The sequence below is a fragment of the Lissotriton helveticus genome, chromosome 1_2, assembly GCF_964261635.1.
Source record: "Lissotriton helveticus chromosome 1_2, aLisHel1.1, whole genome shotgun sequence".
In the NCBI taxonomy this organism is placed as follows: Eukaryota; Metazoa; Chordata; class Amphibia; order Caudata; family Salamandridae; genus Lissotriton; species Lissotriton helveticus.
This window is the reverse complement of record NC_136058.1, coordinates 351,910,632-351,931,427: the sequence shown is the minus strand read 5'-3', so window position 1 is coordinate 351,931,427 and position 20,796 is coordinate 351,910,632. Positions and strand designations below refer to the sequence as shown.

At 41.2% G+C, this 20,796-nt stretch overlaps 1 long non-coding RNA gene across 1 annotated transcript in view; it reads left to right on the top strand.

Annotated features, from left to right (window-relative positions):
• Window positions 1–18,102, top strand: part of LOC144807909 (uncharacterized) — a 216,342-nt gene extending 198,240 nt beyond the window's left edge. Inside the window, exon 3 of the long non-coding RNA XR_013606516.1 lies at window positions 18,059–18,102. This is a non-coding gene — a long non-coding RNA (uncharacterized LOC144807909). The remainder of the gene's footprint in view (window positions 1–18,058) is intronic.
• The last annotated feature ends 2,694 nt before the right edge of the window (window positions 18,103–20,796 follow it).

Here is a 20,796-nt window from a genome sequence, read left to right as displayed (position 1 = left end):
TTTTTTGTTAGCTTTGCATTTAAGTTTCAAAAGAGCGTGAGTTACAACATCCTGAAAAGTGTCTATATTATCATGTGGTAAATCTGGATAGAAAACGGATCGTGGTTTAAATTTAGTTGATGGAATCCGATCTGTATTCATACCCAGCTCTCATTCATTGTCCAAAGATGTAATTGTATCCTCTGCATTAACCGGATCCTGTATATTATAGATTCCTGATGCATCTCCAACATTGAGATTGGGGAAGGTGCTGGCAATATTGTCTACTTGTGAGTGTGTTGCTTGATGGTTTTGTTTGTACAAATAATGCCATTTCTTAAGTTTCACCTTTCTCACAAATTTATACAGATCTATTCTAGTGTCTGCATAATTAAAAACTTCTGATGGACAAAAAGTTAATCCTAGACAAAGAGTACTCTTCTCAGCAAATGTTAATTGTCTTTTGCTCAAGTTAATAATAGTTTGATTTACCATATCAGGATCCATTATTTTTGTTCATTGAGCCTCGTGTTCTCGTTCCCATGGGCTCTTTTGCGGTTTTCTTTGATTTGCTTTTGTTTTCTTCGTTTCTGTCTTTGTTTGCTCCTCCCCTCCCTCTTCCTCTTCCACGACCTCTTCCACATGGTTTTCCTCTCGGCGGTGGTGACTGGGGCGTAGACAAACAAATGGTACCAAGAGGTTTACGCATCTATATTATGCCGTCTTACGAATCTTTAAATCCTCAAATGTTATTGGATTGGCAAGAAAACTCTGCCAATGGATCTAGAACCATGATGAATATCCTGATAAAGTATGCATGGGAAGATCGCAAAGTGATTTTAGCAGAGATAAAAGCATTGGAGGATGATTTATCAAAAAGTAATGATCAGGATACGATCAATACATTTTTGAAAGATTTAAAACCTAAATTTGAACATCGTGAAGAAGACATAAAAAATCGAAAACAACGTAAATTATATAGGGACTGTGTAGACTATGAATCCGGCCGGATTCTTACATATAGTCCAAAGTATGACTATCTCTATGAGGACCTACTACCACAAAAAACAACACAGGCAGGAACTGCGACACCCAACAACAATACAACTATGGATGTAAGTGGGTCAGATACTGATCTCTCAGCTTCAACAGTGAGCTCAATCTCAGAAAGACCAATACCATCAAGACGGGATAATTTTTTAGACGAATTCAGGGTCCTGAGAAGGGGCCGTCAAGTACCGAGATCAACGCTCCAGTCACCACCGACGAGAGGAAAACCACGTGGAAGAGGTCGTGGAAGAGGAAGAGGGAGGGAAGGAGCAAACAAAGACAGAAACGAAGAAAACAAAAGCAAATCATAGAAAACCGCAAAAGAGCCCATGGGAACGAGAACACGAGGCTCAATGAACAAAGAATAATGGATCCTGATATGGCATATCAAACCATTATTAACTTGAGCAAAAGACAATTTACATTTGCTGAGAAGAGTACTCTCTGTCTAGGATTAACTTTTTGTCCATCAGAAGTTTTTAATTATGCAGACACTAGAATAGAACGTATACATTTGTGAGAAAGGGGAAATTTAAGAAATGGCATTATTTGTACAAACAAAACCATCAAGTAACACACTCACAAGTAGACAATATTGCCAGCACCTTCCCCAATCTCAATGTTGGAGATGCATCAGGAATCTATAATATACAGGATCTGGTTAATGCAGAGGATACAATTACATCTTTGGACAATGAATGGGAGCTGGGTATGAATACGGATCGGATTCCATCAACTAAATTTAAACCACGACCGTTTTTCTATCCAAATTTACCACATGATAATATAGACACTTTTCAGGATGTTGTAACTCACGCTCTTTTGAAACTTAAACGCAAAGCTAACAAAAAAGTATGTTTCAATCTATTGTGTGAACAGAGAAAATTCCTCACAGATCTGGCTAATGATACAGATATCATCATTCGCCCCGCAGACAAAGGAGGCAATATTGTCCTTTGGGCAAAGGAATTGTATATCATGGAAGCACAGAGACAGTTAGATGACAAACAGTTTTACATCCAAGTCAGCACAGATGTATATAACACCAGTATCACTGACATATGGGAAAGATTGAAACAATGGGAAAAAAGTGTTATATAACATGGGAAGAGTACTGTTTTTTGAAAAGGGACTACCCCAAATTATCCATATTGAATCTTCTACCAAAGATACATAAGAACCCCACTATTCCACCAGGGAGGCCCATTGTGTCTTCCATTGGGAGTCGCAATAGTAGTATGGTCAAGTCTGTTTTAATCCCAGGCCATGATACTCCTAGAATGATTGACCAATTCCTGACATGTAGTTCTACTTTTTGTATATATGTACTAATGTGCCCATGCAAGATGAAATATGTCGGGAGTACTACATTAACTACTAAAAAGAGAGTACTTGAGCATATGCGGGCCATAAACAACAAGGACCCACATTACCCAATAGCGAGACATTTTGAAGTTTTTCATCTATCCAATAGTAATTTGTTACGTTTTTTTGCATTGGAACAAGTTCACATTGGTCCCAGAGGGGGCAATAGAACTCTTGCACTACGTAAACGGGAATCAAAGTGGATAATTAATCTCGAGACAAAATATCCTAAAGGCCATAACCTCGATGAGGAACTTGCCTATCACCTAAAGGACTAATTATCCGTCCTGGTACTGATGTGTAGCTGCAATTATTGAACTATTGAATAATGATTATTCTGCAATCATATTCTGTGCTTATGGAAATTTATTAATATGATTATGTGTAAAAATATCATATGACGATTTTATATTCACATGGGGTTCATTCTTATTCTACTTATAGGAAGAAAGGACAGGTTACCTGTGCTGCGGACTGTTTCATCCGTTCCTGATAACCTACCCCTTTCTCCCAAGGGTCCTGTTTTTCAGATAAGAATTTATTCTATTCCTTTCAGAGAAAGAATTCACTCTACTTAGTGCACTTCTATTTTCTTTCTTCTCTTTAGTTGGTACACGGATCATTATATCGGCGATCAATGAATGTATTTGGGTCTATCTTAAATTAAAAATCACGATATGTAGGACAATGTTCAAATAAGAATTTTTCTTGTCACTATGCCATATAGGATGATATTTTGTATATTTGGGGCACTATGCCATATATGATTTTACATATTTTCACCAATAGGAGATATCTCCCGAAGTCATCTGTGATGTTATAATGACACTATGTCGAAAGAACATTGTTTTGTATTTTTGTATAAATGTACAGTACAAATATGAATGATTATGTAAATATTTATTTACAAGTACTATTTTGGGTGACCTATTGGACATTGGAAATGTATATATATATATATATGTAAATACATGTAAAGTTATGATATATATATATTTCTATTGATTAAATTGCTATTGTCTTGATGTAATTTTGTTTATTAAATTTGACTCTATTCTTCTAAATTTGTTTGGGATTTTAATCATTGTTTAGTACTGTTTGAGTGCTGCATAAAACTTTAGACATTGCCGTTAAGTTAAGGTTGACTGCTTTAAGCTACCAGGGGGTTAAGCACAGTTAATTTAGTAACTGTTGTTGTTCATCCTAACAAGGATTGTGTTTATTAATTGCTTTGGGCTTCCAACCCTCTCAAATTTGGTGCACACTGCTTAGGACCTCACATGTACAACATTGATTAGATTGTTTTTAAATGGCATCACTCATGACATCTCAAATGACGAATTTAATGATACCACCAATCAAGTCATCCATGATACTTCTGTTCATGCTACTCTACAAACTCTAACAGAGTTTTAAAAAAGAAAATAGGACAAGAGGTGATGATGGCCATATACAACAAGAAGTATTGTCTGTACAAGGATGGTCCATCAATTTGACATATACTGGTTAATGGAGGCAACTCCAGTTGTGCCTAGTGAAGACCATACAATACAAAATGTGGCTACCCAGAAAGGTGCGGGCTCAGGCAGTAATCCCTGCTGACAGGTAAACATGCTGTATGCATCTGGTGTTGGTTGCTAAGAGAGGCTTCTAAGTGGGTTCTAGCTTAAAGCCAGACTGTTGACAACCACCTCTTTTTTTTTTTAAACCAATGGGTGAGTAAAATAGGGATTAGCCACCTGTACAGAGCTCAGTGCATGACTATGGTATACAATCGAAAACCCATTGCTATTGACATAGATTGTCTAAAGTGTGTGTTTATTAGCTGTGAACAGATAGGTGCATGGCTTTGTTGAAGATTATGCTACAAAGCACATGACTCAAGTATATTCGCTGTAGAGGTGCGTTATTGAGAGACCCTTTAGCCAAGGGTGTAGATATAAACACAACCCTAACACTAAACTCCCATGTGTGCAGCTGTGGAATGTATGTAGTGTGTCTTAACCAGGTAGGATTGAAGACAGACTCAGTGACCAATCTCTGTTGCATGTTACTAGAGGTTATGTGCATTTGGGTTGCTTGCTCACAGACAACTTGGGCACAGGACTGGATTACTAACTTCCTACCTAACTCCAAGTGCACATGGCCAATGGCAGTATATTGGTATAAAGTTTTCATGTCATCACTGGTGTCAGCATAATTGTCTTTGAGATGCCATCAGTGATATCATCAATGATGTAAGTTAGCATGTCTTGAGTGATGTAGCATGTAAGCTCATAATCAGTGCTTGTTAGGCTAGGAGAAATAAAGGATGATATATTTCAGTGGTTTTTATGTTTTGTTGTGTAGTCATAACATTCTTTAATTGTTTCCAGTGAATGTAAGAGGTTTTGTAAGGATACCCTATTATGGTATGAACAAATCTAACCATACCTTCACTTTAACCCCTTCAGTGCAGCACGAATTTCGCTGCAGTGCTGAAGGGTTTAAAACCGTATTGGCTCATGACGGAAATGTTCCGTCATCAGCACCGGAGCACCGACGCTGATGATGGAACCGTTCCGTCATGAGCATGCAAGGGGTTAAACTTTGTTTTAGTGAACTTCTATAGTCATATTGAACATGGAATATTATTTTGTATGGTCACCCCCATTTTCTTTTGGACTCATTCTCCTGAACTTCTATAGTCATATTGAACATGGAATATTATTTTGTATGGTCACCCCCATTTTCTTCTGGACTCATTCTCCTGAACTTTTAACTCTACACACTTCGACATTGCTAATTGGGACCCAGTACATGATTTCTGCACCAAAAACATATTAAAATGCACTTTACGCCTGATTGGTATATATACCTTACCTATAAGTACCTGGTATATGGTACAATAGTGTTTCCAGGGCCCCTACGTTCAATATCTGTAGTGGAATGCCACACATATTGTGCCACCACTATAGTGACAGTATAAAATATGTATTAGAGCCTGCCTCGGCAGCCTCGTTATCCAGTTTTAAAACTGCCTGTTTCACCCACCAAATATGCCAGGTCTAAACCTTATTTTTTACTACTTATAAGTCACCCCTAAAGTAGGCCCTAAATGCCCATAAGGCAGGGCCCGTGGTATTTACAAAGTAGGACATGTGTACTTATGTTTTACTCGTCCTGGCAAAGAAAGGCCCCCCAAAAAGTGACTGGAGGGAGAATGTCTACTATTTATTAGGGTGATCCCTAGGTCAGTGTGTAGTGCTGCTCTAGGGGATATTATGTCCCTCGGTAGCTGGGTATATGTCCCTAATGGACATATATAACGGTCAATATGTTTCGCACTGTATGTGGCATCAGAAGGAGATCCAAAGTAATTCTTCAGGACCAAAGTAAGGTCAATTTTAATATCAGTGGTGGCCTGAACTAACCAGTGCAACCAAGTTCGTAGAAGGGATGAGCGTTTCTGAAAAGTGTAGGACAAAAGTATAGTATGGTTAATATCTTGTCATGATAGGTTGTCTGGGTCATTCATTGGGGGGCCTGGTGTGCATTTCCCTTAGTATTATCGCTATAGGTTGGCAGAAGTGCATGTATAATAACAGTGATGTGAATAATTAGAATGATTTTTCTCGGCATAGTGACAGACATACTTAAATAGGTATAAGATCAATGATTAGATTTTGCTGTGTAGTTCTATATCCATACGTTTAATTTGTTGTTCATACAGTGCCCCTAGGTAAAGTACCCAGGTTGATATGACTCTATAAAAAGGCTTATTTATAAGGTAAGTATATGAACTATAGCAGTCTTGGTAGATAATACTGCAAAGTAGGCCCCACCATTGATGGCAAACCTCTGGACACTGTTGTCTTGTTTTTTACAAAATACATCATGCTTCTCACCCCTTCATATTAGAGTCAGAACCTCATGAGATCAGTGAGGGCACTCGGGAACTGTGAAATGAGAGAAGGCAATGAAAATAGTATTAAATGGTTTTGTTGTATCCCGCTGTTGTTGTCAATAAAGTTTGTTGTTGAGAAACAAAACAGCATTGTCCTGAAGACTAAGTTAAACTTAATAGCTATTATACAGAGACCAGGGACGATCCCCGCATACTAAAGGGACATGCCCTGTACAGTTAGGGGGAGTTGACAGTGCACGTAGTTGTCACGTTTCGTTATGATTTAATGGTTTTGGAGGCCTGTGGGGAACAGCACAGTGCTCTGCTTAGACGTATGCGGCTTCATGGTGTCCTACTCATCAGGTCAAAAAGGTTCTAAGTGGGTCAGTGAACTATGCATAAAACCAAACCTTACAAGCATTTTAGCAGGTTTGACACAAAAAAGACAGTACATGTATTAATGAGGATTCATTTTTAAGAAACAACTATTTAAAGTCTAGGTGCTAATTAAACTATACTTAACAAAGAGGGGAGGTAGAGTATAAAGTAGGATTCCTACTCCACGGGCACTAGTAACTAAACAAGAAGAATCCTACTACCTGTGTAAAAGGGAGAAACAGGGGGGGGGAAGCACACAGTGTTGTGTAAAATACCCCTCACACACCAACAGGCCCCTTGGTGTCATGCTTCATCATCGGGGTCTTCGCACCCCGCTGAAGGGATGCGGCACGCTTCGACCTGCGACTACGCGGGAGCGTTGACAAATCAGACTATGTGTGGTGTGTGTTGAGTGCAAGTGAAGGGTTTTGGATGTGAGTGGGAGGTGTAGTGATAAGTTTAAAAAGTACCTGGCTAGTGGGTGAAGTAAAAAGATTTTTATTAAATACCCCTAGCTGGTGCTGTTAAAAAATGTGCAAAGGGACGAGGTTTTCTGTCTTAATTAGGGACAGAACCTCTGGTGTGCGTCGACATGTTTCGGTACGGGTGTACCTTCTTCAGGACGGGGCACAACTCCCAACCCTACTCACGTTTTTCTATAGAAATTGGGTTTACATTTATTTATAAAATGATTTCCTTCATTAAAGGTGGCTATAATGTGCCTACAGCGGTTATCTGGTACATGTATTTACATGTCCTGAAAAAAAGAAAAAACCATTAGGTTTGGTTACCATCTATGGTTGGCTCAGACAGGTGCAGTCACCTGGAGCCCCAAACAGTTCATTAAACCTGTAAAGAAAAAAATGACATACAACATGTAACACATACAGACACATAAGACACACTTAGGATTTTTTGGTTTTTTGTTTTGTGAACATACTTGTGATCTTGGTTGGCTATTACCTCATGAGCAAAACTCTGGCATCAAGGTAGGTAGGTGGAACTACAATCTATAAGAATAGAGGGGTGGATTTCAGTGTTGTCGTTTTTACTCACTTTTCAGCTCCTACTGAGGCCCGGTTTTTGTTTTAGAGAAATACTCACGAAATCCGCCTATATTGGCCTCCTTCTACCACCTTGTGCTGCTCCGCCGTGAATGGATTGCGGATGACCCAGGCGGTATAAATAAGGGGTTAAGGCGTGTTCTTATTGGTTAATAGGCGGAAATGGTGAATGACCATGTACGGGCGATACCTGTGCGGCCCTCCCTCTCCACGTATGTGGTCGGGTCACATGTAGCATGTACATCTCTCTTATTCGTTTATTACCGGGTTCTGGTAAGTCCAAATAAGGACTTTCCGTTTGTTGTCCACTTACTGGCTGCCCCGTGGCTCGCGCTGATCGGTAGCCCATGTGACACCTCTGCCGTGTAATTCTCTTCCCTTCGCGCATGCGCATTTGCTGGTTCTACGGTGTTCTCTAGCGCATGCGCACGGACCGGAAGTAGCGCATGCGCAATGTCTGGTACTCCGGGACTCTCTAGCGCATGCGCATTGGCCGGATGTTAACTGAGTGTGCGCGCTGGAGTTGTAAACCGGCGCTGGTCACTGAGGAAGATTGTGATCATTCCGCCTGAAGTGTATCCTTACTCCTGGTGCAACTGGTCACTAATTATGGCAGATGATTAAAAACATTGGTTTCAATCAGCAGAAAACCGTGTCTGCTTGTAATTTATAAGCATTCTGTGCGTTTCAAAATTTATAATAATGATACAGAGAGTGTTACATGTGGTGGCCCAATGATTTAACTATGATCAATCATTGGGGAGGGTTCTTTAGGTGTCAAATAACTGGTCCTTTTTTTGTGAGTTATCTGGAGATTTGGCTCCATGGTATGTCATCATTGAGTCCAGTGACATGAGTTGCCAGACGGAACACCCAGCGTTGTTCCTTTTGGAACAGGCCTGTCTCTGACGGTAATCTTTCGATTACGGTCCACCGTAGATCGTTGATGCAGTGCTGGTACGACAGGAAATGTGCTGCCATCTTGGTTGTTGTTTTTTTGCAGCGTATGTTACTTTTGTGTTCCCCTATCCTAATCTTGACGGGGCGGGTGGTCATGCCCACATACTCTAGTCCACATGGGCAGTTTATTAAGTAGATCACGTTCCTTGTATTGCAGTTTGAGAATTGGCGTTGTTCCCATCTCGTGCCATTTCTGAAGGTTAGATTTTTACTCTTCTGGGTTTGGTGGCAACAGCTGCAATCGCCACATGGGAAGTGACCCTGTATGCCTGTAACATTGTGTCTCATTGTCTTGCTTTCCTGTGGTCTGGTGTGGACCACGATGTCTTTTATGTTTTTGCCCCTCCGATGCGCATGCATCGGTTTCTCAAAGCTCAGATCTCCACAGTTCAGGATACCCCAATGCTTATCAATGACCTTTGACACTTGGTTGGATATGGTCGAGTAGGTTGTCACACAGATTGGTCTTTTATTTGTTTCTTTTTCATGGGGGTTTTCTTGTATAAGTGCCTCCCTGTGATTGTTTCTTGCACGCTTCATCGCTTTCTCGATGGTTCTGGTGGGATACTGCCTCTGGATGAGTTTAGTTCTCAAGTCTTTCGCTTGTTGGTTGAATTCACTCAGTTCTGTGCAGTTTCTCCGCAGTCTCAGGAATTGCCCATAGGGCAGATTCTCCCTTAGGTGTCTGGGATGGAAGCTATCATAGCGTAGTAGGCAATTCCTGGACGTCGGTTTGAAGTGGGTGGTGCTTTTCAGCCTCCCGTCCTCGCTGTAAATGTTCAGATCTAGGAAGACCATCGATGTGTTTGAGACGGTACTTGTGAATTTTAGATATTCATTCTGGTTATTAAGCCAGGTAACAAAATTCAAGGCGCTGTTGACATCGCCGTTCCAGATGATAAAAATGTCATCAATGTACCGTTTCCAGGTGCCAATCTGTAAATGGTAGGGGTTGCTTTCATGTAGGATCTTTTGTTCCTCTAAGTGGTAGACGTATAGTCCTGCTAAGCTTGGGGCAAAAGTACTTCCCATACTCGTTCCATGGGATTGTAGATATAGTGTCTCCTTGTACTGAAAAAAATTCTCTTTCAGGGCCATGGTGATACACTCTAGGACCAGGTTTCTTGGTGTCTGGTATTTCCAAGTGTGACTGAAGAGTACCTCTTCAATGATCTCTAGTGTCTCTTCGTGGGGCAGACTCGTGTATAGGCTCTCCACGTCGAGGCTTACCAAGAGCTGTGTGGTTGGATCAAAAGTTGTGGTTTCCAACAGTTGTAGGACCGATTTGGTATCCTTCAGGTACGTTTTCGTTGCTTGTACCATCGGTCTAAGGAAGGCGTCTGAGAATTTCGATAGAGGTTCCAGGATAGACCCAATCCCAGAGACTATTGGTCTTCCGGGTGGGTTGTCGATGTCCTTATGTATCTTAGGGATACAATAAAAGTATGGTATCCTTGGGGTGGGTTGTTGCAGGAAGTCAGCTTCCTTTTTACTGATCCAGTCATGGGCTAGTCCTTCCTCCACCATTCCTCCAATCCTTGTTCGAAGTCGTTCTGTTGGATCACTTTCCAAAACTTTGTAGTTCCGTTCGTCCGACAGGAGACGTTGACATTCTTCATCATATTTCTCAAGGGTTTGCAATACTATTGCTCCCCCTTTATCAGCAGGTTTGATAACAAGCTCCCGGTTGGCAGTTAGATCTCGTAGGGCTTGTTGTTCTTCTCCACTGGTATTGTGGAAGATCTTTCTCCCTTGCGTGTCCAGTTTATTGACTTCTGTGGTTACTGCCTTTTCAAAAGTTAGTATTTCTACGGGGATGCCTGAGTCGGGAGGGGTGAAGGTAGATTTCAGCCTCAGACCCGTATCTGTCTTTTCTTCTGGTAAAGGTTTGTCTTTGAAGAAAGCCTGCAGTTTTAGTTTCCTAAAGAAGTCATGGAGTTCCATGTTGAGTTTGAAAACATCAGGTTTCTGGGTGGGTACATACCCTAATCCCTTGTTCAGGATTTTCTTCTGCATCACTGTTAACGTGATGGGTGTGAGGTTTACCACTAGGTCCCCCTCTTGCTGGTTGTTGGTTGATTGGGTAGTGATCCCGTCATGCTTCGTGTTGTTCGGGCATCGGGCTGCTCCTGGTCTTCCCACACCACATTGTTCCCTTTCCGGTTCCTCCCCCGTGTGTTCTGGCGTGCCCCTAAAAAAGGCTGTTGTTGCCCTCCATAGGGTTGTTGTTGTTGCCCATAGTAGCCATCATTGTATTCCTGGTTCCACACTGGTCCAAACTGGAAGGGGGTGAATTGCGGTGGACCTAGTGGTAAACCTCACACCCATCACGTTAACAGTGATGCAGAAGAAAATCCTGAACAAGGGATTAGGGTATGTACCCACCCAGAAACCTGATGTTTTCAAACTCAACATGGAACTCCATGACTTCTATAGGAAACTAAAACTGCAGGCTTTCTTCAAAGACAAACCTTTACCAGAAGAAAAGACAGATACGGGTCTGAGGCTGAAATCTACCTTCACCCCTCCCGACTCAGGCATCCCCGTAGAAATACTAACTTTTGAAAAGGCAGTAACCACAGAAGTCAATAAACTGGACACGCAAGGGAGAAAGATCTTCCACAATACCAGTGGAGAAGAACAACAAGCCCTACGAGATCTAACTGCCAACCGGGAGCTTGTTATCAAACCTGCTGATAAAGGGGGAGCAATAGTATTGCAAACCCTTGAGAAATATGATGAAGAATGTCAACGTCTCCTGTCGGACGAACGGAACTACAAAGTTTTGGAAAGTGATCCAACAGAACGACTTCGAACAAGGATTGGAGGAATGGTGGAGGAAGGACTAGCCCATGACTGGATCAGTAAAAAGGAAGCTGACTTCCTGCAACAACCCACCCCAAGGATACCATACTTTTATTGTATCCCTAAGATACATAAGGACATCGACAACCCACCCGGAAGACCAATAGTCTCTGGGATTGGGTCTATCCTGGAACCTCTATCGAAATTCTCAGACGCCTTCCTTAGACCGATGGTACAAGCAACGAAAACGTACCTGAAGGATACCAAATCGGTCCTACAACTGTTGGAAACCACAACTTTTGATCCAACCACACAGCTCTTGGTAAGCCTCGACGTGGAGAGCCTATACACGAGTCTGCCCCACGAAGAGACACTAGAGATCATTGAAGAGGTACTCTTCAGTCACACTTGGAAATACCAGACACCAAGAAACCTGGTCCTAGAGTGTATCACCATGGCCCTGAAAGAGAATTTTTTTCAGTACAAGGAGACACTATATCTACAATCCCATGGAACGAGTATGGGAAGTACTTTTGCCCCAAGCTTAGCAGGACTATACGTCTACCACTTAGAGGAACAAAAGATCCTACATGAAAGCAACCCCTACCATTTACAGATTGGCACCTGGAAACGGTACATTGATGACATTTTTATCATCTGGAACGGCGATGTCAACAGCGCCTTGAATTTTGTTACCTGGCTTAATAACCAGAATGAATATCTAAAATTCACAAGTACCGTCTCAAACACATCGATGGTCTTCCTAGATCTGAACATTTACAGCGAGGACGGGAGGCTGAAAAGCACCACCCACTTCAAACCGACGTCCAGGAATTGCCTACTACGCTATGATAGCTTCCATCCCAGACACCTAAGGGAGAATCTGCCCTATGGGCAATTCCTGAGACTGCGGAGAAACTGCACAGAACTGAGTGAATTCAACCAACAAGCGAAAGACTTGAGAACTAAACTCATCCAGAGGCAGTATCCCACCAGAACCATCGAGAAAGCGATGAAGCGTGCAAGAAACAATCACAGGGAGGCACTTATACAAGAAAACCCCCATGAAAAAGAAACAAATAAAAGACCAATCTGTGTGACAACCTACTCGACCATATCCAACCAAGTGTCAAAGGTCATTGATAAGCATTGGGGTATCCTGAACTGTGGAGATCTGAGCTTTGAGAAACCGATGCATGCGCATCGGAGGGGCAAAAACATAAAAGACATCGTGGTCCACACCAGACCACAGGAAAGCAAGACAATGAGACACAATGTTACAGGCATACAGGGTCACTTCCCATGTGGCGATTGCAGCTGTTGCCACCAAACCCAGAAGAGTAAAAATCTAACCTTCAGAAATGGCACGAGATGGGAACAACGCCAATTCTCAAACTGCAATACAAGGAACGTGATCTACTTAATAAACTGCCCATGTGGACTAGAGTATGTGGGCATGACCACCCGCCCCGTCAAGATTAGGATAGGGGAACACAAAAGTAACATACGCTGCAAAAAAACAACAACCAAGATGGCAGCACATTTCCTGTCGTACCAGCACTGCATCAACGATCTACGGTGGACCGTAATCGAAAGATTACCGTCAGAGACAGGCCTGTTCCAAAAGGAACAACGCTGGGTGTTCCATCTGGCAACTCATGTCACTGGACTCAATGATGACATACCATGGAGCCAAATCTCCAGATAACCCACAAAAAAAGGACCAGTTATTTGACACCTAAAGAACCCTCCCCATTGATTGATCATAGTTAAATCATTGGGCCACCACATGTAACACTCTCTGTATCATTATTATAAATTTTGAAACGCACAGAATGCTTATAAATTACAAGCAGACACGGTTTTCTGCTGATTGAAACCAATGTTTTTAATCATCTGCCATAATTAGTGACCAGTTGCACCAGGAGTAAGGATACACTTCAGGCGGAATGATCACAATCTTCCTCAGTGACCAGCGCCGGTTTACAACTCCAGCGCGCACACTCAGTTAACATCCGGCCAATGCGCATGCGCTAGAGAGTCCCGGAGTACCAGACATTGCGCATGCGCTACTTCCGGTCCGTGCGCATGCGCTAGAGAACACCGTAGAACCAGCAAATGCGCATGCGCGAAGGGAAGAGAATTACACGGCAGAGGTGTCACATGGGCTACCGATCAGCGCGAGCCACGGGGCAGCCAGTAAGTGGACAACAAACGGAAAGTCCTTATTTGGACTTACCAGAACCCGGTAATAAACGAATAAGAGAGATGTACATGCTACATGTGACCCGACCACATACGTGGAGAGGGAGGGCCGCACAGGTATCGCCCGTACATGGTCATTCACCATTTCCGCCTATTAACCAATAAGAACACGCCTTAACCCCTTATTTATACCGCCTGGGTCATCCGCAATCCATTCACGGCGGAGCAGCACAAGGTGGTAGAAGGAGGCCAATATAGGCGGATTTCGTGAGTATTTCTCTAAAACAAAAACCGGGCCTCAGTAGGAGCTGAAAAGTGAGTAAAAACGACAACACTGAAATCCACCCCTCTATTCTTATAGATTGTAGTTCCACCTACCTACCTTGATGCCAGAGTTTTGCTCATGAGGTAATAGCCAACCAAGATCACAAGTATGTTCACAAAACAAAAAACCAAAAAATCCTAAGTGTGTCTTATGTGTCTGTATGTGTTACATGTTGTATGTCATTTTTTTCTTTACAGGTTTAATGAACTGTTTGGGGCTCCAGGTGACTGCACCTGTCTGAGCCAACCATAGATGGTAACCAAACCTAATGGTTTTTTCTTTTTTTCAGGACATGTAAATACATGTACCAGATAACCGCTGTAGGCACATTATAGCCACCTTTAATGAAGGAAATCATTTTATAAATAAATGTAAACCCAATTTCTATAGAAAAACGTGAGTAGGGTTGGGAGTTGTGCCCCGTCCTGAAGAAGGTACACCCGTACCGAAACATGTCGACGCACACCAGAGGTTCTGTCCCTAATTAAGACAGAAAACCTCGTCCCTTTGCACATTTTTTAACAGCACCAGCTAGGGGTATTTAATAAAAATCTTTTTACTTCACCCACTAGCCAGGTACTTTTTAAACTTATCACTACACCTCCCACTCACATCCAAAACCCTTCACTTGCACTCAACACACACCACACATAGTCTGATTTGTCAACGCTCCCGCGTAGTCGCAGGTCGAAGCGTGCCGCATCCCTTCAGCGGGGTGCGAAGACCCCGATGATGAAGCATGACACCAAGGGGCCTGTTGGTGTGTGAGGGGTATTTTACACAACACTGTGTGCTTCCCCCCCCTGTTTCTCCCTTTTACACAGGTAGTAGGATTCTTCTTGTTTAGTTACTAGGTGCTAATTAAAGCCAGAGAGATGATGCCTCACATACTGAAAGGGTTTTCCTTTGCTATTTTACTCACGGTTCTCTCTCATAGTTGCAGGGGCGATGCACCTGCGTGTCTCTCCCTGTCTCCGCCGGTAATGGGAAGGTTATCCCCCATCCCTTATATTGTGGAGGTGTGTTGTCAATCAGTGAGTTCATTACATGTTAATGGGAGAGTGTGTTACGTTATGCGTGGGCGCCATCTTGTAATGAGGTGTTTGAGTAGACTTCGTTCTTGATACTTATTGTTATCAAGATATTATTACGAGTGTCCTATAATGAATTCTTTATTTTGTGTGATGGTTGGTGGTGAAGGTATTAACAACTTACTAGCAGATCTAAGCAGATAGGTTTAGAGGACACGGGCGCCATCTTTGAGTGGTGTAGTTGGTAGGTCGATTGTTTGACAATGGGCACCATCTTTGAGTGGTCTCGTGATATGTTATTTTTCACTATATGTAAATAGTCAAGCCCCATTTTGAATATTCCTCATACATGGGTTTGTCCTCAAACGGAGTGTCTGAGGTGGCCTGTATTCTGATAAACGGCATATGTATATTTTGTGTTTTGTGTGTCTCTATACCTTACACATCATTATGGTAACTTTGTTTTCAGAATTGGGATGATGGTGAGGATGTCATTAGGCTACACTACTTCAATCCACGGTATCTCGTCGTTTACACCATGGGTATTTGTCCGTAGACGGTAGACCCATCTTTGTTCCTTTTGAAATAGTGTCCTATTGGACCATGAAGGTATGGACTATATGACAGTCCAAGTAAATTGATCTGGTGTATGTCCTGTTTCGATGTAGTGTCTGCTCATTTTAGTGGTGTTTTTCTTGCACTGTATATTACTTTTATGTTTGTTTACTCTTGTCCTCACAGCTCTGGTTGTCAATCCTATATAGAGGAGGTTGCAAGGACATTTTACCATGTACACACAGTTTGTAGTATTACAGTTTGTATGTTTCTTCTGTGTCCACTCCTGGTTGTTTAGTTGTAGAGTTGTGGTATGTGTTGTTAGGGGGCAAATATTACAGGTTCTGAAAGGGTAATGCCCTTTGACTTTTGGGAGGTCCCACAATTTCCTTTTATTTTCCAGTTGTTTACCCTGTGGCCTTGTGTGCACAACCACTTCTTTAATATTCTGTTTACGTCTGAAGGTGAATCTTGGGCACTCCAGTTGCACCCCTCCTATGTGCAGGATGTTCTAGTGTTTTAGTAGGATTTTGTTTACTTGATTTGATTGTGGGGTGTATGTTGTCACACATGTAATAGTCTCATCTTTTTTCAAGAGTTTCTAGCAATGCTTCCTGGTGACTGTTGCATGAGCGTTTCTGTGCATTCTTTATGATTCTTCACGGGTAGATCCTCTGTTCCAGGTTGTCGCCTAGTGCTGCAGCTTGTGTCGTAATCCGTGGTATTGCTGCAGTTTCTTCTGGGCCTGCAGAGATGTACAAGTTCAACACATGCAGACGAGGTTTTATGGCTTATAGGCAATTGAGCTCACATGTGGTCAATGGGAAGCAGGTGACTGCTTGTATCTGTGCATGTAGGGGATTGTGCTGCCTGTCTTGTACATTTTTTCTTCCCAAACCGTAATCTATGGTGTCACATGCATCTTTCTACATTACACCAACTTTAACTGGTATTACGTCACTTTGTTTCCTTGTCTTTCCAATTTTCTGCCACATTGGTGGTATTTTGAACACATGCATTTCTGTCATACTCCATGCACATGTCTGACGTGCTACAAGCCCTTCTCTTGATACAGGTTTTTTTTTTAAATAAGAATTGGTCCAGGGTCACAACATTAAGAAAGTTTTTTGTTATCAAGTTTGTTATTTAACTCTGTTTAAAACTGCTTAAAATATGTATGCAAAGATCCTCTATCTATATTAACCATAATCAGAATACGCTTTCTCCTTCCTTTTTGATGTTCTTCTGAGAATTAAGTAAAAAGTGGTGAACTAAGTTATCATGTACTTGTTATTGTCAGGATATTTGCTAATTCCATCAAGCTCCTGTTCTATAACTAACTCGTTCTTAGGTCTGCCTCAGCACTTCCTTAATGTTAATTCAACAAAACGCCTAAGGCTGCAGATGCAACATTCAACTTTTGACCTCCAGTTACCTTGCAGGATTTACCCACCTTGTCCCACCCTGAACACACTGACAGCTCCTTATTTATTGCAATACTTATAAGAAACAGTTAGGGAGAAGAAACAATAGACTGTTACTCACAGTCATGCAGATTTGTCTACATTCCTTTTCCTGCAACTGTCATCTTGGCCTCTGATGTCAAACCTATAAAGAGCAATGGCAGGGATACCAAAGGTCATCCAGAGGTACTGGCTGCTGTCATAGCATCTAATTTCTACGGTATTCCCTTTGGTCAACCCAGCACTTTATAGTATATGCTACCGTGATATGAAAAGAGGGACCCACTGGCGGAGTGACATGTAGTGAAATGGCGCACTGAAAATATAGATACACCACAGGACACATACCTGCTTAAAGAGCAGAAACAGAAGACGTGTACATTTATTGCAATCCTTATACAACAATTGCAATGTTTAAATAAGCTGATTGAACTAAAGAACAGTCTAATAAATAAATAGGATTGCTTGATTGGATCACTGAATTGCAAATGATTGTTTTTACTTAACCCAATATTGTTTGCCAAGAAAGTCGTATTTAAGGCACTTTTTTAAGATTTGGTACTAACACAACAGGAAGCCTTCAGAAAAATGAAGATCATGTGGAAACTTTAACAGCATTATTGTTTATTCTCAGCTGTGTAAGAGCTGGAATCACACATTAGTGTGAAATATCAAATATGTGTCGATTTTGATTGTAAGCAATGATGAACATGAGGCACTGTTTTTGTAATTATTAATCATTTTAGATTTCTGTTATAAATCAAGTCCAGAGTAAGCTGTCAAATGTCACTATGTATCTGTTTTATGATGTAGCACATTGATGAGTATTGAAGTGTTTGATGAAAATATTTCTCATTATACTCAATATTGCAATACATTTGAATTCATCAACACATTGAAAATACAAGTGATATTTTTAATGTCTGCAAAATGGGTAAGATGAAGTTGTCCTAGAAAGGCTGATCCATAATATCCCTTTGTATCTATTTTAGACACAAACACGATTTTGACCACTGCCAAAGCAGAAGAGAATGTGGTAAGTGTAACACACAATGTTACGCGTAATCATTTGAAGAAATGTAATCTTACGCAGTCTTAGAAACTGCTTTTATATTTTGAGAAGAATAAGGTTCTTTACAAAAATGTGTATCTATTCCATATTTATTTTTGCCTTGGTGAGCAAACTGTATCTACTAGAAATACGCAGAGACTTTTGTGTTTTCAACACACAAACCACCCTTGTGCCTTTAAAATCACTAACTTGGATGAATAATAGTTGATTGAGGAAGACCCAGAATACCATTACACTATAGATGCGTCAATGTTTTGGGGATACAGTCCTGCTTGATTAAAGGTGCAACTTTTGGTCTTGATAGCTTAATGCCCTTGGGGGCTTGGAGTACATAATATTTATTTGAAAGGTATCTAATATTTGTTAAGAGAATTGAGAGAGGATTTGTTACCAAGAATCACACTTTAGTAAAGTGTGAGTTAGGAAATGTATGAGACAGACTTATCTGCAATGTATATTTGGATGTTAACATATGTTGTATCTCCAATGTGTCATGTAAGTCAAAGTTGTCTAATGCAGACTCAAGAGAGCCACACAACCATGTCCGATGTTGGGCATATAACTTTAAGATAAAGATTTCATGCATGTAATCTGATGTGTACTTACTTACATATCTAGTTAGTATCCTTATAATCATGGGTCTGCCACACATGGATGTTGCAAAGCACTGGTCTGTTGTCTAGTATACACCTGCCCATCTTAATAACATGTGGATACTTACATCAAAGAGGGAATTCTGAGCCCATTGTTAGGTACCACATGATTCTACAAGGGATAGGAGAAAACTTCAGACATAAGGTAGCAGTCAGGTTGCATTTCAAAGCCTTCATCTAAAGTGGTAGTCTTTTCCTTCTATTTATGCTCTGCCACATTGGGAGTATACCAGGCTGCAGGAAGGCTTTGTCAATGCCCCAGCCTATATTGAGGTATCTTCATTAAAAGAAGGATGCTGTGCATTTCTTGCTGTTTGTTTCAGGTTGATTCAAAAGTAGGGTATCTGTATTTGTCTTTACTGTTACTTTTTTTGGGACACAGTTAATAATAGGCACTTGCAATTTAATTTAGTTTCAATTTTTGGGGGATTATATTTCTGCTGCTGAGTTGGGTAGTCAATGTTTTATTCCCAAGCCTTCCTTCAAAGTGGAAGTCTTTTCTCTTTTTCTACCCTTGGTGATACTGGGAGTATATTGAGCCATAGGTAAGATTGGCTAGCCCTTTAGGCCATGTTTATGGGTCATAATTTAAATACAGACACACCTGTGGTGTGCCAAAGGCAATCCTATCAGTTCCCGTCCGGCCCTTGTCCAAACCAGGCATGCTGCAAGTTTGGGTAACAGGTGAGCTCTGACTCCCTTTTGACATTGTGCAAAGCTCTACATAGCAGTTTGAAATCTGCAGAGATCTTGAAGACATAGTCTGATTATCCTACGTTCTTACCTCCTACTGGTGCAACTGTTTTGGCAGCAGTCAGGAACCAGTCCACAACAAAGGCTTCTGTTCCTTCTGTTATCATTAATCTTATCATTAACACTTTACTAACCATACTTCGAAGTAGCAACTGTAAAGTCATTGGAAGCACCTGTATTTTTGCAAGAGCATTGAATAATGCACAATTTTAGTCTACTACCAACATATATGGCAACCACAATTAGATCAATGCCAATAATGGAGTCAAATATTTTCATATCTCAATGGCCAAAAACCTCTCCCAACCACATCCAAGTGCCATAGAGACCTAGGTTATGGTCACATTAAATTGCATGTCACTGTTTTACTCTCTCCTTAATGTTATCTTTCTGCTTCTGTATGCTAATAGATGTTTTGGAAGAAGAGTGCAACATTCAGTCGCTAGAATTGCACAGATATCCTCTGTTGCTGCTAAGAGTTCATGTAATCATCAGGATCAGTTTGCTGATCAGTTTGATATTTCTTCTCAAATTTCTGGATTTATTCTCATCTCCTCTAAAGAAACAGTCATTTCATAGATAAAATTAGAACCTAAAGGTAGTTCAAATAAGCAAGTCTTTCCCTTTCTCATGATCATCAAATTGTCTAATAGCCAGAACAATATACCTTGTATACCAAGTTCTTCTCCAATCTAAGGACAACCAAAGGTATGCTTGTGACTCACAAATGAAATATGCATGACTTCTTTGCAGGTGGTCCTAGGGAAACAACAGTCCATGGGGAAGGTGATATCAATGGGAGGTACCTTAAAAGGAAGGTTCTACATTGTTAAATCATATTTTCTATGACAAAACCTTTAGAGACATTTTCAAGGCCGAGGATGGTAAAGGGGGAGAAGCTGGCACTCTCTGACAGTCTGTACCAAAAGTGGAAAAGATAAAGGATAGCATCAGTAAAAACTGATTAATATTCCAATCAAAGGAATGCTAACTATCACAGCAGGCATATATTTGCATATCCATCAGAAGGCCCTTACAACACATACAAGTTACCCTTGCAAGCCAGGCAACATCTCTGTGGAAGGGAAGGTTCAGTACAGTTCAGTCTGGGATAATACCCATTGTACTACTTGCAAGGGTCCCACTAATAGCCAGATGCTCAAAGCAACGATGATAACAGGCCAGACCCAGATGTGAATCCGGTATGCAGAAGGAAGAGGATCCTTACCTTGGGTGGGGGTATTAGAGATGA